Genomic DNA, 22,352 nt, shown 5'->3' on the forward strand with positions numbered 1-22,352 from the left:
ACCCAATTAGACCACACATTCCTTCTTAGATGAAGAAGCACCCTCCATACTAGAGACATGGTGAAGCCCTTGCAGAAAACAGAATAGAAACGTGAGAATACACAATATGAATCTGATGTTGATATTAACAAAACAAATAATAGTGCACTAGGAAACCACGTTCAGCCACAAATCAAAATTAAATGTTACCAATAGACAAATTGGAATGACTTTCATGCATAGTATCTACTTACAGGGAAGAATCAGAAAGACAGGCAAAGACTAAATTGACAATCAGCGATCACTGAATTGCATTTGACAAAGGCTTGCACAGTAAAGCAGAGCACCACTTGATATATAACATGTGTTTGTAGGATTATTTGGGAACAAGATACAGTTCCTCATACACAATCTCACATTTAAGAAAACACAGATCTCACAGGTCGGGCACCGGAGGGGGCTTGCTCTGGGAGCGGGAGGTTGTGGTGGGGTAGGATAGGTTGCACATCATGGGTTACAAGTTTATGAGCTGGAATGTGAGGGGGCTAGGCACATGCACTAAGAGATATAGGGTCCTTTCCTTCCTCCGCAGACATGGAGTGTCCATTGCTTGTCTTCAGGTGACCCACCTGATGGACGACGGGGCGCAGAAGTTGGCCAAAAAATGGCGTGGACAAATGTATCATGCGTCCTTCTCTACATATGCCAGGGAGGTGTTCCTGATCAGGGTGGCCCCGGGGGTACCGTTCGCTATGCAGTATATGGAAGCGGACATCAACGGTCGATACCTGCTCATCCGGGCTAAACTGGACGGCAGGGATATTGTAATTTTAAACTCATATGCACCCAACTCTGATGACCCGGCCTTCTTTAGGGCCTTACAAGATGTCTTGGCTCACGACCTGGGGACCCCGACACTTTGGTTCGAGGATTTCAGCTGCATTCTGGATCCGGCCCTAGATAGATCTCCGCCCTGGGAGGGCACGAACCCCGTATGACTGTGCAGCTCGGGGAGGTCATGAGAAACATAGGGGCGGTAGATGTTTGGCGCCAGTGGAATCCAACGCATAAGGTATACACTTGCTTCTCCCCCACACACAACACCTACAGCCGCCTGGATAGTCCTAGTGGCTAATGCCAAGCTTAACATGTTAGTGGAGGTTACTCACCAGGCTCGTTTTTTGTCGGACCACTCTCCGGTAGCTTGCATGGTTCAGTGGGGGCCTTCGATTGCTCGTCCTCGTACTTGGAGGCTACCGGTGGATATACTCAGGGATCAAATAGGAAAAGCGCATGTGGGAACGGCCATTGGGGACTATGTGGACCTTGATTGGGGACAGGGGAGTTTATACGCGGCCACTAGGTGGGAGGCCCTGAAGGCTGTGGTGAGGGCCGCTTGTATGGGGCTAACCTACGGAGTTCGGAAACAGCTCCTCCGAGGTCTCCAGAAAGAGGAGGACACCATCCTGCAGGCTCAGCTTGTAACAGACCCCAGTGCCCTGCAGCAGCAAGAGGAACTGGACACCCGCGCTAGGCTACATGACGTACTAGATAGACTTGATAAACATACACTGGGCCAATATAGGCAGCGCCTTCACCGGGAGCGCGATAAGTCAGGGCGGCTCCTGGCATGGATATTGAGGAGAGAGCAGACTCCCGAGCGCATTGTAGCCTTAGGGGACCTGACTGGACAGGTGGTGTATTCGGAGCAGGCCGTCCTTGGGGTCCTACAATCCCATTTGCGGCAAGTCTACGCAGCAGACCCAGCCGTTTCGGAGATCTCTTATCTCCCCTACTTGCAGGACCTGCATATGTCGACCCTTTCAGATTCGGACAAGGAGGAGCTAGATGCGGCCCTGACGTTGCCAGAGGTCTGTGTGGCTTTGGCCCGTTTACCGCGTGCAAAGTCGCCGGGGAGTGACGGATTCCCATCAGAGTTTTATCAAGAATACCAGGATGTCTTGGCTCCGCTCCTCCTCCAGGTCTTTCATGAGGCGTTCAATAGTGGAGTGCTCCCGCATATCATGGCCCAATGGGAAATATGCATGATCCTGAAACCAGGGGGGGACAAGCATGACCCCTCGTCATATCGGACGATAACCATGATAAACTCTGACGTCAAAATTCTGACCAAGCTATTGGCCTCACGGCTGGCGCCCCACATGGAGCACTTGGTACACCAGGATCAATGTGGTTTTATTCCCGGGCGGAACACGGCTATGAATTTAAGACGGTTGAATCATATCCAACATGAGGTGTGAGAAAGGGAAGAGCAGACGGTCTTGGTCTCTATAGACCTGGCCAAGGCGTTCGATACTGTTGATTGGGGCTACTTGCAGGAGGTCCTTCGGAAGATGGGCCTGGGGCCCAATTTCAGCTGTTGGATTTGTATCCTATATAGCTCTCCTCGGGCCAGGGTGCGTTTGGGAGCTGCGAGATCGGAGGAGTGGCGGCTGGAACGGGGCACGAGACAGGGGTGCCCCCTCTCGCCGCTACTTTTTGCCCTCGCAATTGAGCCCTTTGCCGTCATGCTACGGACTGAGATGAGACAATGGGGCATTCAGGTGGGTGACACGTGCAACATACTGTCGCTGTATGCAGATGATGCCTAGTTTTACCTGACATCCCCGAGGGAGGCTCTCCCGAGGTTACTACAAAAGTGAAGTAGTGTGGCTCACTGGTTAGAGGCGGCAGACCCGAGAGCAGAGGACGGCCCGGGACCAGGGTTCGATTCCCGGCGCGGCAGGTTTCTGGACCAGGGTCAGCGGACTCGATAATTCTCTCGCCTCGGTGCCCACTCTGATCAGCATTCACACTCGGCAACTCTGGGCATTAGCTTGCCTCATCTTCACTAACGGCCCCACCAGACCGCCGGGGATGCCTGGTCTCACCCTGGAGATACCCATTAAGGGACCATCTCTCAGGGAAGCCAGGAAGGGTTTCGCAGCGGTCGAAGCGCCTTGGGACCCTACGGGTAAGTAGTGCGCTATATAAATGCCTATACATTTACATTTACATTTACATTTACAACACCTGGACCGTTTTGGCGAGGTGTCGGGATTGCGGCTCAACCGGAGTAAGTCCCTAATTTTCCCGCTCTCTGGATTTGAAGCGGTTCCCCAGGAGGAATTGCCAGAGCTGGGGCTCCGTTGGGAGCAGACCAGTTTCCGATATCTGGGTATTCATGTGGCCTCGTCAGTGGAGCAGTCCATTGCCCACAACATAGACTGGGTAATTACATATCTCCAGCACTCTGTGTCCTTCTGGAACACTCTCCCGCTGTCCCTAATGGGGCGACTGGCCATATCCAAGATGGTGATGCTGCCAAGGACACTGTATGTCCTTCAGAACACGTTGTGCCCGCTTCCGCCTAGGATCTTTCGGACCCTCAACACGCTGCTTACATCCCTGCTCTGGGCGGGTCGGCGAAGCAGAGTAGCCCTCCGTACCCTTGTGCACTCCTTTGAGGAGGGGGGTCTGGAGGCCCCGCGCTTTGATCTTTATTATAACGCAGCACAGATACTTCCGGCGGCCAGATGGTTCGCGGACGCGGATGTATGGGAGACGCGGTTACTTGCAGGAAGGGCGATAGTGCAGGAGCTTCAGCTGGCACTGATGCGAGGGGCCGGAGCTGATACCGAGCTACCTTATGTGGTCAGACACACAGTGGGCGTATGGCAACGTTTATTAGAAAGGGTCCTACCGTCGGCCCCCTTCCACAGAGATCTGCCGCTCTGGATACTGGCCCCCATAGTAGAGATAGAACAACAAAAGACCTTCCAAGAGTGGAGAAATGGGGGCTGTGAGGTCCTGGCAGACCTATATCCCTCGGAGAGCTTCATGACCTATGAGCAGGTAGTGGAGTCGTTTGGCCGTAGTGGTGGACAATACTTACATTACCAAGGGCTGCGTTCTATAGTGCGCTCGGTCTGGCCGCAGTGCCCGGAGATTCCGCCGATGTCCCATACCTTACATATCATACTGTCCTGTGGAAGAGGACGAACATTGATAACTTTGCTGTATGCAGCTATGAAGCGGGATTCTGCTCCTCCGGTGCCACCAGCATGGGAGGCAGATCTGGGAGCGCCGCTGGATCAGAGTCAGCGGACGTGTATAGGGGCCCTCACGCGGCGGGTCTCCTGTAATGCGCGCTTTAAACTTATTCACTTCAACTTCTTACACCGCACCTACCTTACCCCGAAGTCGATCAGCCGATTCTTGGAGAGCGGCAGGGACAATTGCCCCAGATGCAGAGCATTGGAGGCGGGGTTTTTGCATCTGGACTGGGAATGTCCGTTAGTGGGGAGGTTTTGGTCAGTGGTTGTGGCCCGGGTGAAGGCTACCACAGGCCTCCGAATCAAGCTCACACCTGTGTATTGCCTGTTGGCATTGGTCCCGAGGCCAAGGAAACGGAAGCTTTCTTACAAGTTACTGCAATTGATGCTAGTGCTGGCTAGGCGCAGGGTCGCCATTACATGGATGGGACAGCTGGCCCCAGACGTAGATGCATGGCTCAGGGATGTGAGGGAATGGTCACTCGCAGAAGAAACACACATGCAACACACTAGGAGGGATGAGAAATTGCAGGAGGATTTGCTGGCGTGGCGAGCCATGTGCATGACAGGACTGGCGGCAGAGGGGCACTCGTCACCCAGTGACTCTGAAGGGACAAGTGGAGAGTTGTTCTCTGAGCACGACTCTGAGGGGGAAAGGGGAGGGGTCAACTGAGGGGTTCCTCGAACTGTGCATGGAACTGAGCCTGGCATGTTTTCCTCACAACGTCACATGTAATCTGCTGGTTCCACCGCTTCACTGCATAGCCTTGTGTGCTTTCAGATGTTTTCATACTCCGAAATGTGCCATTATGAGTCCATCGATCTATGTAAAAATGTTTTTAATGATGCCTTGAGGGGGGGGGGGTTATCTTGTATTTTCCAACAAAAATTGAAAAATAAAGTTAAAAAAAAAAACACAGATGTGATATACTATGGGAAAGTCACCCTCAGGATCACTGGCGACAAGACCCTAGAAGAACACAAAATGTTATTATGCTGGGATGATAGGCAGTCCCACACCTGTAAATGTGTGACATCAGTCTTGCAAACCTGTGTGCTTCCGTGCAATACATGTGTACCTGCAAAGCTTTGGAAACAAACCCCTGCAATCTCATATCAAGCTAATAAAGAATTACTCATGTTTTGTTGAAATGGAAGAGAATGAGAAATAGAAAATGTGAAGGGGAAACTGTAAAGTGAGTGAGAGAACGGTTAGTCAAAACTAGTAGGACAGAAGAGATGAACGAGGGAGAGAAAGATGGAAAGAAAAAACAGAGATAGAGATAAAAAAAAGCTCGGGGAGAGACAGATGTACAGAAACAGAGGGAGGGAGTCTCTTCTCGCCGACTGATGTGGTAAGCTGGGGAAATCCCTGAGTTGAAACTGAAGACGGGGCATACTTGCCTGCGTTTGACAGAATAGAACACCTTTATACTTACATGCAGTTTAAAAATATGCACAGTCTTTTAATTAGTGTGATAAAGATGCACCGTAAACTCTAAAAAGGGTTGTCTCTTTCATTGTATCATTGAAATAGCCTCACTTATGTCTTGATTGCGGAATAGAGAAACAAAGAAACAACAGCAAGTCTGGGCACACTATTGAACAAATTAAAGTTTTTTATACCTAGCTCCAAGACAGAGATTCCCTGGGGTTATTACAGTCCACAAACAAAAATATACCTGGGGTCCTGTTTGAGACTCAACTATCCTTTAACCTATAAGGCAGTGCGCTGGTGAGAGGCATTAAGTACCAGTTAATCATTCTTTGGATCCCCGACTCCTGCCTCCTCCGGGCAAACCACTGTGTAGAGTCCACCTTTTCGAGTTCAGGCTACTGCCTCGCTTTTTACGCGCCCTTTACAGCAAGCAGAAAACAAAACTCTCCAGCAGTGGTTCTTAACCTATGGTCCGGTAATCCCTGGGGGTTCGCAAGGCCCACTCAAGGGGCCTGCGACTGCTCCGAAAATTGAATAACAATAACAGATTATTAAAGTGTATATAAATAGAGATGGAAAATGTACAATTGAACATTTTAAAATGGTATTATCCTTAAGAGACACATGGAAGCATGCAAGTGCATCAGACAGAATATAGTATGGTTGATGAGGGGAGTGGTTGAATTTGGAAAAGCTCAAAACGTCTCATTAAAAATAAAATTATGTGTGTGTGGGTTGGTGAATAAAATAGTTCATCGTTGTGCTTTTGTTTGATGAATGCTTGTTTCTGTATTTTTTGTGGTTCAAATCATCAAAATACTTAGACCGGTGCATGTCAACAGAACACAAAAGTTGAAGAACCACTCCTTTAGAGATTAGAAAACAGAGCAGCAAAATCAACGAAACTACGCAACACTGACGCTGGAAACCCCCGTGGCTCCCAGCAGAACAAAGAAACAACTGCAGGATCTTATTACCCATCCACAAAGTCCCTTGGTAGGCTTCTGAAGATGGGTGGGGGCTGGGTACCATGGCATAACGACACGCAATGCATTTCAAAAGGCTGCTTCTGGTTACCAGTTCGATACAGTCAAAATACAAACGGTTCTAAGAAGGACACGAGCTACCAAGCTGTACATCTCTAGCTGCGTCGCGCACGTGCGCCGCGCGCCAGCCGCTGCTCACCTCACAGCTGATTCCAGTTAATTGCTGCTCCCTGGAGCATCCTAGCGCGAGCGGTCCGGAGGAGGCGTTGGGCACTCTGCTGCGCCAGAGAAGTTCAGCCTTCTCAAAACGCACATCACACAGGAAACTTGCCTCTGACTCACCCTCCCGTAGCAGAAAAATTAGAACAGAGGTGTGGGGAACGAGGCAATGGTCTGTGCTCGCTGATGAAGGCCATGCGGTTTGGCGGGTGGGGACGGCTGTGTGGGGTCAACAACCATGGTCCACTCAGAGCAGAGTGTCTCTACGAGGAAGGCTGAGAGAGCTCGGCGTGCAAAAATGGTTTGTCAGGCACAGGCGACGAGGACACCGCACTGAGTGGGTGTTAGGGGCGGCTGCCTTGTCTTTTCCTCCCCCGACCCCACCTCACCGTACAACCTTCGAGAAAGATCTTAAGAGAGAGGAAAACCGCACAGGGCTTCCTGCCCACAAGTAGGACCCACCTCGGGCCTGTCTACCTCAGCTCGTGAGGTCTCTGCAAGCGCGGTCCGGAGTCCCAGCACGGGGACAACAAGTTCTTAGGTTTTTCGAAAGCTTGCCAGGGTTTGGGGTGGGGGCGACGTCACTGCGAGATAGATGGTTTCCTTGTTCTCCCAAGCCTTCGAATGCAATGCATGAAATGGAAAAAGAGAACAGCAGGTAATCGGTGTCGAAGAATACCTCTTTACCACCGAAAATTACATTATTAGCCCATTAAAAGAATTCCAATCCTGCTGAGAAGCACATTTACATTCCCTTTCAAACTTAAGAAATGTGGATACCTAGTCTGTACCTGATAATGCCTGCCACTTCAAAGCACTTTTCCCATAAAGTGCCAACGTGTTAGTAGTTGTCTCAGTAGCACTGTAGTACTCTGGTACTGCCAGTTCCTAACGCAATACAATTCACCTCAATTCTGACCTGCACAACCTTTACCGCTCAACGTAATTATTTTGACTTGCTATTACTTTTGCAGGGCTAAAAGCTCGGGTTATTCAACGTAATGAGGAATCCTTTGACTTGAGAAAGGTGCAATTAACGTGAAATTATGGTTTTCTTCCTTTTTATGCACAGGGTATTTAAAATGTATTTACATTTCTTGTTTGCTACATACAAAATACAAATCCTGGTTTGAGAAAGTAATGTAAGGAGATTTACCCTCTGTTAATGTAAAGGGTTTTTTAAACAAAACACTTTTATTACCTCCTCGTTCATCTTCCCACCCCATTCCTTACCAAGGAATAGCTTGTCTGCTCTACAGAAACCTATTACCTAGCAAAGTCAAATACTTCCCCCAATATGGCGCCACCTACCCAGCCTGTACAAAAGGGGGTGGTGATGGACGGAGCATCTGAATCAATCAAACACTCACACCCAGTCAAAAGATCTGGTTTTAATCCATCACCGTTCTTTAGCCCACTCTGCCACCCCAGTTCAGACATGGCTATATGCAAATCAGTCTGACCCTGTGCCTCATGGGAACAGTCCAGCCCGAACTGCCAAGCCATGTCTTCCCTGGACCGGAAACAAGCTTCCGAGGACCGGTTTCTGGCATTCCAGCCGTCTTCAGCCCGGCTTGCTTGAATCCAGTGGCAAAGTGAGCAAGGGACTCACATCTGAGCATACCCTGCCACACTTATGGTGGCCAAAAGCGGTACAAAAGGGGGTGGTGATGGACGGAGCATCTGAATCAATCAAACACTCACACCCAGTCAAAAGATCTGGTTTTAATCCATCACCGTTCTTTAGCCCACTCTGCCACCCCAGTTCAGACATGGCTATATGCAAATCAGTCTGACCCTGTGCCTCATGGGAACAGTCCAGACCGAACTGCCAAGCCATGTCTTCCCTGGACCGGAAACAAGCTTCCGAGGACCGGTTTCTGGCATTCCAGCCGTCTTCAGCCCGGCTTGCTTGAATCCAGTGGCAAAGTGAGCAAGGGACTCACGTCTGAGCATACCCTGCCACACTTATGGTGGCCAAAAGCGGTACAAAAGGGGGTGGTGATGGACGGAGCATCTGAATCAATCAAACACTCACACCCAGTCAAAAGATCTGGTTTTAATCCATCACCATTCTTTAGCCCACTCTGCCACCCCAGTTCAGCCCGAACTGCCAAGCCATGTCTTCCCTGGACCGGAAACAAGCTTCCGAGGACCGGTTTCTGGCATTTGTATCGCTTTGTTCGCCCTAAGTGTGGCAGGGTATGCTCAGACGTGAGTCCCTTGTTCACTTGGCCACTGGATTCAAGATAGCCTGGCTGATGAGGATTATGAATCCGAAACCGGTCCCAGGATGCTTGTTTCCGGTCCAAGGAAGACATGGCTTGGCAGTTCGGGCTGGACTGTTCCCATAAGGCACAGGGTCAGACTGATTTGCATATAGCCATGTCTGAACTGGGGTGGCTGAGTGAACTAAAGAATGGTGATGGATTAAACCCAGATCAGTTGACTGGGGGTGAGTGTTTGATTTGTTCAAACGCTCCGTCCATCATCCCCTTTTGTATCGCTTTGTTCGCCCTAAGTGTGGCAGGGTATGCTAGGACGTGAGTCCCTTGTTCACTTGGCCACTGGATTCAAGATAGCCTGGCTGATGAGGATTATGAATCCGAAATCGGTCCCAGAATGCTTGTTTCCGATCCAAGGAAGACATGGCTTAGCAGTTCGGGCTGGACTGTTCCCATAAGGCACAGGGTCAGACTGATTTGCATATAGCCATGTCTGAACTGGGGTGGCTGAGTGAAATAAAGAATGGTGATGGATTAAACCCAGATCAGTTGACTGGGGGTGAGTGTTTGATTTGTTCAAACGCTCCGTCCATCATCCCCTTTTGTATCGCTTTGTTCGCCCTAAGTGTGGCAGGGTATGCTCAGACGTGAGTCCCTTGTTCACTTGGCCACTGGATTCAAGATAGCCTGGCTGATGAGGATTATGAATCCGAAACCGGTCCCAGGATGCTTGTTTCCGGTCCAAGGAAGACATGGCTTGGCAGTTCGGGCTGGACTGTTCCCATAAGGCACAGGGTCAGACTGATTTGCATATAGCCATGTCTGAACTGGGGTGGCTGAGTGAACTAAAGAATGGTGATGGATTAAACCCAGATCAGTTGACTGGGGGTGAGTGTTTGATTTGTTCAAACGCTCCGTCCATCATCCCCTTTTGTATCACCTACCCAGCCTGGCATGCATAAAAGGGGAAATGCATCACCCACAAATCCTGAGAGTACCAAAGCAAACTCAAGAAAAAAAAAGCCACAAATCCATTACCATAAACGGAAACAGTGAGGGAGGGACAGGCTCAGGAATGGAACAGGAAAACCAGGACTCAGAGTAATGAAGATTACCAGTGAGTAACCGGGCATTCACGGGCATTGGGAAGCTCCTGCTAGCAGTACGTCACTCAACAAATAACCAAAGATAGTTAAAGCTAGTTATTAGGTATATTTGACTGAAAACAGCACTGTATGAGGATGTTTTGAATACTGCCAAACAAGAAGGAAATGTAACCTCAGACACAAGCTGTGAAGAGAGTAAAAACGGACACTTCTCTTTTAGGAAATTCAGAAGTTACAATATCCTATCATGCCTTGCAGAGTCAATCATGCTGTTAATTTTTAAATAAAAAATGGGGTAAGGCTCTCAAAAGACCCAATTCTTCACAATGTTTCTAGTCCACCCACTGAGAGCTGAGTGGGATATTTGTGGTTTCAGAGAGAATGCCTATGATGTGAATAAAGGTTTGCAACTAAGTAACTTTATTTTCATGATGTTATTCTCTATGACATTCTTGAAAGTAAAATGTTTATTAGAAAACCATGCTTAGCATAGGTTTGGTTTAGTTAGCATTACTAGGCCGTATTAACATGAGTGCTTGTCTCATTGCAGAAAAATGCATGTTTATATTTTGTGCACGAGCTGCACTTGTTCATGCGTTTTATTTGTTTTCAGAACATCATCAAAATTCAGCTGCAAACCATGGTCTCTGTCCATGTGTATATATATAACTTTTATCTAGTTTCCCCAGGAAGGGATGTACTCATGTTGTAACATTAATATGACCTAAATACCTATTACCACGTAGATATTATAACTGTAGAGAATGAATGAGTGAATGAATTAATATTGCATTTATAGAGCACCTGGTTACTCCGAACAGAGTGTACTCGCGCTGAGCCGTACACTTCAAGTATCATCATGTCCAGGTCAGGAAAAAATCAGGGCCAGATGGGCTCTAGCTCTGTCTAAACAGCCTCTTCTTCAGATTTCTGTGGAAGCTTGCTTCCGACTGTTCAAGTCTTAGGTTGAGTGGTACCGAGTTCCACAGCTAGGCGGCAAGAAGACCATAGGAACAGCCCCCAGTCGTGCCCGGCGAACTCTGGGAATCATTGCCAGCGCTGCATCCCCCTAGGTAAGTGCTCTACCTGGAGTGTATGCCTGGATCAGGGGAAAGAGGTAGTTGGGACCCCTCAGGTGCATTATCCTGTGCGTGAAACGCAGGGCTTTGAACAATATTCTGTGTCTGACTGGAAGCCAATGCAGTTGAGCCAAACCTGCCCTAATGGAGGTCCATTTTAGTATTCTTAATAGCATCTGGCAGCAGCGTTTTGTACTCTTTGAAGCAGTGCCAGTCTGCCTCTAGAGGTACCCAAATACAGCACATTGCAGTAGTCAAGTCGCGACACCTGCAGGGCCTCCATAACAGTTTTTTTGTTTTTTAATGCTGAGGCTGGTATTAGCCTCATACTTCCTTAATAGTCGCAGCACTCCGAAACAGGAGCCCACTGTGCCCCTGATCTGACTATCAATTGATAGATGTGTGTTGAATAAGATGCCTAGATTTTTCACTTTAGGTTAAGGGGCCAGGGTGGGGCCAACATCCGCCTGCCACCATGCCGAGGACCAGATAGAGGGCTGTTTCCTCACCACCAGCACCTCTGTTTTGTCAGCATTTAACTTCAAGCAGCTAACCTGCATACAGTTTGCTAGGTCAGCGAGGAAAAGTTTAAGATTTGCTGCGGCCCTGTTGTCATCATTGGCTAGTGTGATCACAAGCTGAGTGTCATCAGCATATGATAGGACACCATTCTCACACCATACAAAAGAAAATCTTTGTTTTCATGTGTTTTTACATTATTAAAACCTATTTCTTTTGTGCAACAAATTATATATTTAACCAATGAAAATAATTTGTAAATGTGTTGGTTTGAAATTAATAATGTAATTGGTTCTGTGCAAGTAATATTTTTAGTGCCACCCAGTTTCGTAAAATCATGCTATGAAGTTTTGTGTTTTCTTTGTCTAGTGCAATATTAAAGACATGCTATTTGGGCAAGAACCAATTATCGTCTTCAGACTTTTCTGCTGGTTGTTTAGAGATGGCTAGATGATTGTGACCCATTAGGTATTTTGGCCTGTTTACTATTAATTTGATTAAGTCCCAAATGTGCTGTGGCTACTTAACTTCTTAAGGGCAGATGCTGCATTATTAGGATTTGATTTTAGGCTTATTCCCTTGACTCTAATGACTTTTGTTTCCTGTAGTTATGTTATTATGTGAATACATCTATTAATATTGAGAACTAGAAAAGCCTTGCGCTGGGTTTCTATAATGGTGTTGAATGTGTGTTAAAGTTCAGAATTCTTCCTTTCCTTCCTGCCGGCCCTTGTTAATTAATTAAGGATGGAGCATCAACATACCTATAACTAGTAGAATAGAATGGCACTTTCATAACAAGAAACCAGGTGGAGGACAAATGTGGACCATAATGTTACATTTATTTATTATGAGCACAATTCACAGGAGCTTCCTGATACTACAGGATAAAAAAAACCTAACCCTTAAAGAGGGAAAACTGCACCTAAATATAGAATAGGAAGGGTTAAGACGATAGTCTAAAGAGAAAACAGCATGTTCCTTAAGAGTTTTGTGAACTTAGTAAGAAAGCTCTTAGAGTCCCCCTAGCACTTCCTCAGGGCTACACAGGGACCAGCCCTGTGTTCGCCACTCCGGACCGGAGGGGTTTGCCTAGGTCTGACCGATTGTGGTATCCCGGCAGCAAATCTACCAGGATATTGTACCCCTACCGATTCCATGGGGCACAGTTAAGCCTTTTTTCATGACCACGTGATTAAGTTTGGTTGCGTAGGTACCAGATGCATGCCTCATTTATTTGCAGCATTGAATTAATTATTATCAGTTTGTGTTTAATAGCTTATTAGGCTTTAAATAAGGAGTGGCGAACACAGGGCTGGTCCCTGTGTAGCCCTCAGGAAGTGCTAGGGGGACGCACGAAACATGTTGGCAAACAGGAGTTGTTAGGTACACCTAAACCCATCACAATTTAGGTATCCTACCATTTCTACCCCATTTTTAGCTTTACCACCTAGGAGCCGGAATAAAGTTTTTGCAACTCAATAGGCAGGTAATTTTAACTTATCACATGAACTCCACTCCTTCACATCACATTCCTTGCACCACACATAGTCTTTTTTAAGTGCTCCTTCGTAATTCCGCAAGTCGTAGCACGCCCCAGTCCGTAGAGGGCTGGGATGGCCCCTATGATGAAGCATGTCACCGTGGGGCAACCCTGGTGAGTGAGGGGACACCTAAAAAGAGGAATATATTTTTCCCTTTTTTTCTTTCTTGGAACTATTGACACTATTCCAACACCATTGTGTGTTTTGGGAATAAAGTCATAGACTACGGCTAGGTTCTTGATCTCTGTCCTCAGAGATCTTGTGTGACTTATGAATACTTGGAGGGTGAGCCCTAGCCTTTCTCCCTCTACCTCCCTGTTTGTTAAGGTCATTGCGTTAAACATGAACCGCTTACATACAGGTACCTAATGTATGGAATGGAAATTTATGGTATAGAGATTGGGTGACATTAGATTCCTCCTTGTGAACTCGGCTATGAGTCTTTGTACAGCAGCATTTTGGGCTGATTAAAGATGACACTGTTTTTTCCCAGTGCTGGAAGGTATATTGAGTTGCCATAGAGCAGGAGAGATGCCATGAATTCACTGATAACCAGGACTTGTAGGTGGTGTCCAATAAAGGGCAAGATTGTTTTTTACGATTTTAAGATGGAGAAAACAATATTTGCCTGTTTTTTTTTTTTTTGAAGCTCGAGGATAAAATCGCAATCTATATGAATGCCTAGCTTACATACAGATGTGGCTAGGGCAAGGCAATGCTAGACCTAAAATCTATGTTTTAGTTGCGTAGATTTAGGAAATTATTAGATATTCACCATCCTATTATAGCCAAGATTAGTGTTATTTTATGCTACTAAATGTGTGTCACATTTTTTCCCATAGAATGCAAAGAACTTCGCTTATTAGCCATTATAGGGGCCCGATTAGACCATTGTAACAGTCTCTACCTGGGTATGAAGAAGGCACTTTTTCCAGGGACTACTTAGAATTAGATGGCTAGGAAGGAGGCAGAAGCCCCACACCATTGCCACGCCTCTCTATTTTTCATAAATTACATTGGCTTCCTGTCTAATATTGGGTGATGTTTCAATCTCTTTGTACATTACACCGCTCTATATACAGGAAGGTTACTCTCTCCGTCTTTGATGGACTGTCTTTGAAAAAATACCCTTTTTGTGTGGTCACCCCCATTTTTTGATGCATTTTATTGCTGGTTTTTAGACCCCACGCTAGGGTGCTGCAGTCCAGTGCCCAGTGTATGTGCTCTGACCCCCAAATCATGTAAAAATGGACTGTTCCCTGGTTGGCATATTTAACTCTCCTGCTAGGGCATGGTATATGGTGTGAAAGCTATTCCCATGGCATTGAAAGTTAAAATATCACCTATGGACTGCAGCACTTATTGTGCCACCCACTAGTGTGACAAAGGACATGTTTTCAGGCCTTCCTTTGCAACCTGACCCCTGCATTATAAAACTGCAGTCCGAACTGTCAAAATAACCCTTTAAGGAAAAACCTCCCCTATAAATATGTTTAACTCACCCCTTTGTAAGCCCTGTAGCTCAAAAGGGAGGGTGCATGGTATTGCAAAGTGGGGAATGTGGAAATCTTTTGTTACAGTTTTGCTGTGGGGACAAGCCCCCAAAAGCTAGTTTCACTGTGGAAGGCTATGGCTGTCCTATGCAAAATCAACAGTGCATAAAAATTCTGCTATCTTGGGTTTCGGTTAAGCTGGATAAATTATTCAACCACCATTTTTAATGTTAATTAAAAATCCAATTTAAGGGTGAAGTTGGATTTTTAATAAATATTTAGCAAAAAGTAACTTTTAGAAAGCTACCCTTTTCTTGTCTGAAGATCCTGGAGGCTAATTTGCATTTTAGCAGCTGCCCTGTCAGTGCTTGACCTTAATGAAGTGTAAAAACTGCTTCAAAGCAGGATAGTGGTGTGGTCCTGATGATAGGATGAGTGAGCTGTGTGTGGGGCAGTTAATTCATATCAGCTCAGGTAAGGCAACAGTGGAGGATCCAGGAACTTCATTAATGGAGCAGAGGTGATGCCTGCACAGTCATTGTCCAGTGTAAGGGAGAAACGTGGTTGAGGGGGTACTCTGATTCCAGGAAACATAGTAGTCCGCTCAGCTCTGTACCAGTGGGAATGGGAGCCGGTCCCAGAACCACGTAAGTGTAACTTAAGAGGAGTAGACTGCTTATGTCCCAAAATTCACCTCTGACTAATATGCAAGCTTGCCCCCAGGGCAGAAGACATGTGCCAGCTTGGAGTACCCATCGAATAGTGTTCTCTGGGATAGTTTGCAGTAAGGCAAACTAAATATTCTGTATAGGTGGGTAGAGTTGCCCCAGAGAACTTATTGCCTAACAGTTATGTTTTTTTCCCCATATTCTGTTTATTGAGGTTTTTCATACTAGCTACATTACCTAGCATTACATCAGTATCACAATGACACAGTTACTTCCCTAACAGTTAATGAGTGTACAGGAATCACACCCGCACACTGGCTACTGACTGTACAGAAATGGATCTCACTGCCAGCTCCTGAGACAACTTTCTGGGCCTATGGAAAATAGGATGAAGGATTGTACAAGCTGTTTCAGACCTTTGAGGACACCTGAAGGACTATATCTGCTCCAACATCAACCCTGGACAAATCGGAGGACTCCAAAGATCAGTTGGCTGACTTCCTGTGTGGCTACAGGGAGAGCAAAAGCAGCAAGAGGTATTATTCCTGGAGTGACCAGTTGCAACAGGAAGAGGACTGGACCCCACTGGGGGCTTCGCCTGGATTGAGTCCTGCCCTTTAAGTACTGTCCCTAAGGTCCTGGAAGCCCTAGTAGTGTGTAGAAAGACGTATTTAGAAATTTCTGAAAAGTTTGGAATTTGTGAAATGTTGGAATTCCAAACTTCTGGAAGACTGGGACCGACCAGCTAATTCAATTTTCCCAAGGCTTGACTTTGCTGTGTAACAAAATCAGGTTGGTTCCTCGCCAAGCTTTTCACTGCCTCAAAATCCAGTGTAGCAGAATCTTATGGCAAGCCTGTCGCACTTTAGTGCAAGCTACCCTAATTGTCAGAACCCCCAATCGATCAGAGTGCGCAGTAGACACAATAATGACCTATCTGAACCCTAGCTGGCGCAAGAGAAATGAAGAATTAGCAAGGAAGCAGACTTGGAGTGGTACAACAAAGAAGTTCAAAGATGGCCGTCGCGGGGAAAGACGCGGTAGTGGTCTAGTTGTTTTGCCCACACCTGTGAGGAGTCCTTGGTGAGGCGCGCGCTCCCTAACGAGTGCGCACTTCACCGAAGAAATTCCCGCGTCCAGTCCTGTCCTCTACCGCTCCTTTGATTTCCCAGAAGTGAAAAAGTAATTTAGAACCGAGTTTTGAGTTACGGTTTTAGTCAGTCTTACCGTAATTCTATCGTGTCTGAAACCCTGAATTCTGCCTCCGTGTTGGAATAAAGCCGAACTCCGCCCAGTGGTTGACTTCTCGTCGCGGCTCTCCCCGGGCAGGCGTTTTCAGTCAGGATTAACCTCTGAAGAGCAGAGAGAACAAGAATTCCGGAAAAGTAAAGCTAAGTGATACATCGAATTTTTGAAAATAGTATTTAAAAAGATTTGTATGACAAGTTGCAGATTGGAGATACTTACTTGATAATATTGAAGATATATGATGCACTCAGTCGAATTTCTTTAGCCTGTAAACAAAAAAAAGAAAAGGTTAGTGATAAAATAAAGGCCTAGAGAAAAGAGTACACTGAGCAACAAATAAACCAGAGAGACTTTTACTAAAAGAAAAAGAAAATAAGGAAAGAACAAGCAAAAATTCAAGTCACCCAAGGATTACCAAATAGACAAGACAATCTAACTACATTATAAGATTGGTAGGAGAATTAAAAGAAATTGAGAATTCTATGATTAGGAAAAGGATAAAACCAAATGTTTAATAAGTGTTATGTAATTACAGGTAGTCAACAGAAAGAGAAGAAAGGAACAGAAAAGCTACAAGGTTGCAGATACAACCACGTGAAGAGAGGCTAGTTCGTAGGACCAATGGGTAGGTAGAATTACCATTAGAGTAAAATTATAGATTAAGGAATAGAGATAGAGTAGGACAAGTTATTAAATAATTGTACTCTATTAGTTTCCTCAGGTATCAATTTCGAGGGATTGTCTGTGAATAAAACAAGACGGCGAGAAAGAAGGTGCCAAGAAGGAAATCCAGAGGTCGCGAGCCAGTCTCTTCTTTGTTTATTATTTTATCCAATCCCCCTTCCCCCGCTGGGGTTGTTTGGAGATTAGATTTAACATTTGATCTCTGGAGAATCCTAGAGAGGGAGTAGGGAACAAGCATCTTCTGTTCCTGTGCAAGTATACGGTAAGGGTTTTGGCAATTCAGAGTTCCTGACACTAATGAAGCATGCTTCCCTGCCCCACTGGGGGAATCGAGCTGCAAAAAAGTGACTCAGTTCGAAGTTAGACATCTTGCCAGGGCGAAGACACCAAAAGTATCTGGCTGACGAAAGGACTTCCCTTGGAATCAAATTGGACTCTTCCCGCTCTCAGCTATTCCTTCCAAAACCAACAACATCAGCAGGACCTCAGTCAAGGGACTTTGGGCCAGATGTAGGTCGGTCGGTAACGGCCGAAAATCGGTATTTTCGGCCGTTACCGACCGGTATTGAAGAATTGGTATGTAGGGGCATATTTTTACAGAATCGGTAAATTTACCGATTCGGTAAATTTACAGATTCTGTAAAATACTGATTCTGTATTTGTACCGAATCTGTAAATCCCAGATGTAGGTGGGACTCTTCTGAGTCCCAAAGGCCCTACAAAATCGGTATTTTAACACACAATCCAATTGGGTGTTAAAATACCGAAATAAGGTGTGCATGCACATGTGTGCATGCACACCTAGCCATGTGACAGACAGACATGCCCTTAGGGCATGTCTGTGTGCCACATGGCGCACATGCCTATTTTTGGGGTGCCAGAGGGTGTCAAAGTGACACCCCCTGCACCCTTGCAGAATTCGGTATTTACCGATTCGGTAAATACCGAATCGGTATTTCCCATTGATTCCTATGGGCTTCACAGCCCATAGGAATCAATAGGGAATACCGATTCGGTATTTACCGAATCGGTAAATACCGAATTCTAAAGATTCGGTATTTCAACATCTGGAAATACCTACATCTCCCCCCTTCATATTTACCGATTCTTAAATACCGAATCGGTAAAATTCGGTATTTAAGAGTCGGTAAATATGAATTACCTACATCTGGCCCCTAGTTGGATACATTCTGCTGCCTTGCCCTGATGGAGGATTTTGACTTGTATTTCAGAAACTAAGTCAGAGGATAAATACTTTGACCGGGTCAAACCTGTTTGGTGTATCTAACCCCCACTCTACCTTGATCAGCTTGAAATTGCGCATTGGTCCTATTCACCTCCAAACATCACTTTGTGGAAGAGGTGTGGCGCCGCGGCTAGGGCGACTGACTCCGGAATCTGGGGATCACGGTTCGATCCCCGGCACCGGCGGCAGATTAGCCCAGCACCATGTGACTCTGGGCAATAGCTTGCTTAATGTTCCCGACGGCCCCAGCGCCTAGAGACCCTTACAGGTGATTGTGCGCTTTACAAATGTGGATTAATATTATTATTATTACTTTCTGTTCGCACTTTACTTTTTTTTGCCTCTTTTTCTTCATCATGAAAAATGCATATATTTAGTTCCCCATATTATATTTTTTATGTTTTAGTGTCATTTTGTTTTCTCAATTGGATTGGGGTTTTTATTATAGTGTGTTTTTGACTTTTTATCTATTTTGGTACTTCTAAATGCTTTACACATTTTCTCTAAGATAAGCCTAACTTCTCTATGCCTTAGTTACCAGCGGTTGATCTCAGGTTTAATTATTGAAACCTTGGGGGGGCGTGGCTTGGCCAGCTGCAAGATGGCCACACTCTAAGTGGGCTCTGCCGGCCAAGCACAACAATCCGCCACTATCCTGCAGTAATCGCCGCTCCTGCTGCACAACTACGTCTGCCATCAGTCGCCTGGCTCACGGCACACCTACCAATCCCGGTCCTGAGTTCCTGGGTGCTCCCTCGGCAGAGATCCTGGTCCCGTGGCTGGATTTGGGCCTATTTGCTGTGTGGCTGCACGCGCCTTCTCCCGGGCCGCCGCTGCTCGAGGGTCGTGGTGTGCTGGTGCTCCGGGCGGCAGCCCGACTCGCCTGACGTGGTAGGTCGCACCATTGCTGGGGGGGCGGCTCTCCGTGAGCCCCGTCTGTTCTGTGCGGGGGGTGGGGCGGCTTGTCACCGCGCCTTGGCTGCCTCCGGCTCCTCGCGCACTGGGTCCCCCTGCTGCTCCCGGCCCTGGCTGCGCCGCCGTGTGCGGTGGTGGGACTGCGGCCTTGCTCCACCCAGGGCCCACATCGCTTGTAGGACTGGTTCGGCTTCGTCCATTGCTGCCACAGTGGTCTGCTGCGGAGGCTTGCGGGCCCATCCCCCATTGGGGTGCAGCACCTCAGGGACGAACATTCTGCTGCCAATCCTCTACAGCCGCTGGTCCGGGCGGTGGCTGTCTGGGCCCCTCTGCATTTCGCCTTTCCTCGGCCCTCCCTGTTACCTGGAGACAGTCATTTGGAGCGCAGGCAAGCCCCTAGGACCTGTGGCTACGGCCGTTCGGGGTGGGCCGGAGCCTCCCTCCTCCTGACCTGGACTGGGGCGTGGTGCCCTGCACGTTTCTGTTACGTTGTGTCCAATGCTTCCTGTTTTGGGTCGTCGCTCTCCGCGGTTTGGATTACACCTCCTGGGGTAGTTGGGCTTACCCTGCTCGGGCCCCCGCCGCCCGCCACTCCGGCTTGGAGAACCCCATACTGTGGCGTGCTCCGGTCTTCACCTTCTCCTCTTCTGCTGGTGGTGGCCCGGGCACATATTGCTCTTCTAGCCTCACCGGAGCGCAACTTACCTGCTTCTTTGCTCTTCGTGGTGCAGCGGGCGACGGCTCTGGTTTGCCCTCTCCGCTTGACTCTCTTCCTCTGGCTCCTGTTGGCTTGTTGATTTTCCTGCCGCCGCTATTTTATCTTCCCTCTGTGCTTCTCGTGGCCCTACAGTGCAGTGTTCCGCCATGGGGAAGTCAGACCCAACGCAGCCTAAGATCGCCTTTGAACTCCTAAATCCTCTCGTTAGGACGGCGCGAGCTCTGATGTTGTTGAGTTGGCTGGATTGATTGACCCCCCTCCAAGTCGGGATGACGACCTCAAGGCGATAATGCTCGAAGTCAAGTCACCCGTCACCGGCATCGCCTCCCAGCTGGACCAGCTGTCTGCTCGCCTTGATTCGGTAAAGGCCCGAGTGCACTCTCACGAAAACCAACTCCTTCATGTTGAGACCAGGGTTTCCAATGCAGAGGATGCGGCCACCCAGGATAGGCAGAGGCTGCTACAGATGGATAAGATCTTGGCCGTCATTCCAGAAAAGAATGAAGTTTAGAGGCTCGCTCCCGTCGGAGTAACCTCCGCCTCACGGGCCTGCCAGAGTCCACCAACATATCCAGGATGGAGTAACTACATTGAGAAACTCATTAAGGTACTCTTTGGGGATGTCCTCTCTCCTTTCTTTGTCGTGGAGCAAGCCCATCGGCCCCTTGGCCCGCAGCCCAGCCCTGGTCTGCCCCTCCGTACCATAGTGGCGAAGATCCTGAACTTTCGACAAGGGCACCATCACGCACCAGGGCAACACCCTTTCCTGTTACCCTGATTACACCCTGTCCGTCCAGGCCGCCAGGAGAGAGTTTTTGCCAACTAAACGTATCCTCCAAAAGCATGAGGTCCCCTACTCCCTGGCCTATCCGGCGAAGCTGAGGGTTTGCCAAGGTTCCAAGACACTTCTTTTTCCCGACCCGCGGGAAGTGCTCGCCTTTGCCAAAAAACTGGATAAGGAATCCAAATCCTCTTCCCCCGAGTCTTCGCTCGAAGCTGCCAACCACTTAAGTGATAATGACTAACTGTGTGGGCTGGGTTAATCCTGTTTCACATGCACACTGTTATTGTCATGTTATTCTTCTTCATATTAGGCGTATTCCCTATCCCCACCTCCTGGAGCCTCGACTTTTGCTATGTTATCTGAAAGAGACCATGCTACTTCTATTCTTAAGCCCTCACAAGTTGGTGCTAGCTGTAGTAGTTATTTTGACTGTCTGTGCAGACATTGATTATTGTTCAATATGATTTTGGTTTTTGATGCTGCGATTTACCCGTGCTTGGTCACCCTGCAGTACAGCAGGGGTGTTCGCCGAGTCCTGCCATGCCTTCCCCTGGATGATTCCCACTCCTGATGTTTTGTCACCCTCTCCAAGTTTTGGGTCCCTGATTGGGGGGTTGGAGTGGGTGGGGGGTGGGTGGATTTCTTGGGGTCTTCTGGTTTGTGGTTCTTGTGTTGGAACTGGTTTGGGGACATGGGGGTGGGGTGGCGGGTTGTTCTGTTCCTCCAATGGGAAGGCGGCTTCAAGTCGCCGTCATATTGTTATTTCACTTTGTCTTTGCATGCATTGCTCTTGACACTGTATCGTGCTTGATGCCTTGGTTAACTGCTCCTGATTGTATTGGTCATTTTTTGTACACTGTGCTTTGCTCATTGCTCTGGCTGCCCGCGTTCAGTGCTGTATGCTATGTCTCATTGCGCTGCTTGACTTCCCTTGCTCCTTCAGTTTCAGGTAACCCTGTTTCTCCTTGTATCACATTCACTCCCACTGTGTCATCTCCCCTTAGTGTCACCTGGGGCTCGGCCTTCACGATCCCTCGCAGTACTCTGTGTTCCAGGCACTATCTATCCGCTCATTGCTGGCGTTCCCCCCACCCACAGTCACGTTTGCTCTACATTACTGACCACGGTCCCCCTCCTCTTCTCCTGTGTTTGTTTGCGCTCCTCTGGGCGACCCCGCCGCTGATGCGCCTGTTGCCAATGTCACGACCGTCCCCTCATGACTGAGTTGGTATGTTGGTACTAGAATATCCGGGGTTTGAATGACCATCGTAAAGCCCGCTTGATCCACTCCCATTTACAGCGCCATAAAGTTGATCTCTGTCTCCTTCAAGAGACCCACCTGTTGCTGGGGACTGTCTCCAAGCTCCGTTCCAGGTATTGGGGGGAATCTCACTCTGCCACCTATTCCTCATACTCCAGGGGCGTCTCTATTTTGATACGTCGTGG

The 22,352-nt window shown here is 47.7% G+C and overlaps 1 protein-coding gene across 1 annotated transcript in view; it reads right to left on the bottom strand.

The window, feature by feature from the left end:
* The window catches only part of IL2RB (interleukin 2 receptor subunit beta), a 479,733-nt gene extending 463,106 nt beyond the window's left edge, over positions 1-16,627 (bottom strand). The window contains exon 1 of the mRNA XM_078683907.1: positions 16,539-16,627. The gene's annotated coding sequence lies outside the window, so the exon portion shown is untranslated. The remainder of the gene's footprint in view (positions 1-16,538) is intronic.
* Positions 16,628-22,352: the final 5,725 nt, after the last annotated feature.

This window comes from Lissotriton helveticus, chromosome 1_1 (genome assembly GCF_964261635.1).
Source record: "Lissotriton helveticus chromosome 1_1, aLisHel1.1, whole genome shotgun sequence".
In the NCBI taxonomy this organism is placed as follows: Eukaryota; Metazoa; Chordata; class Amphibia; order Caudata; family Salamandridae; genus Lissotriton; species Lissotriton helveticus.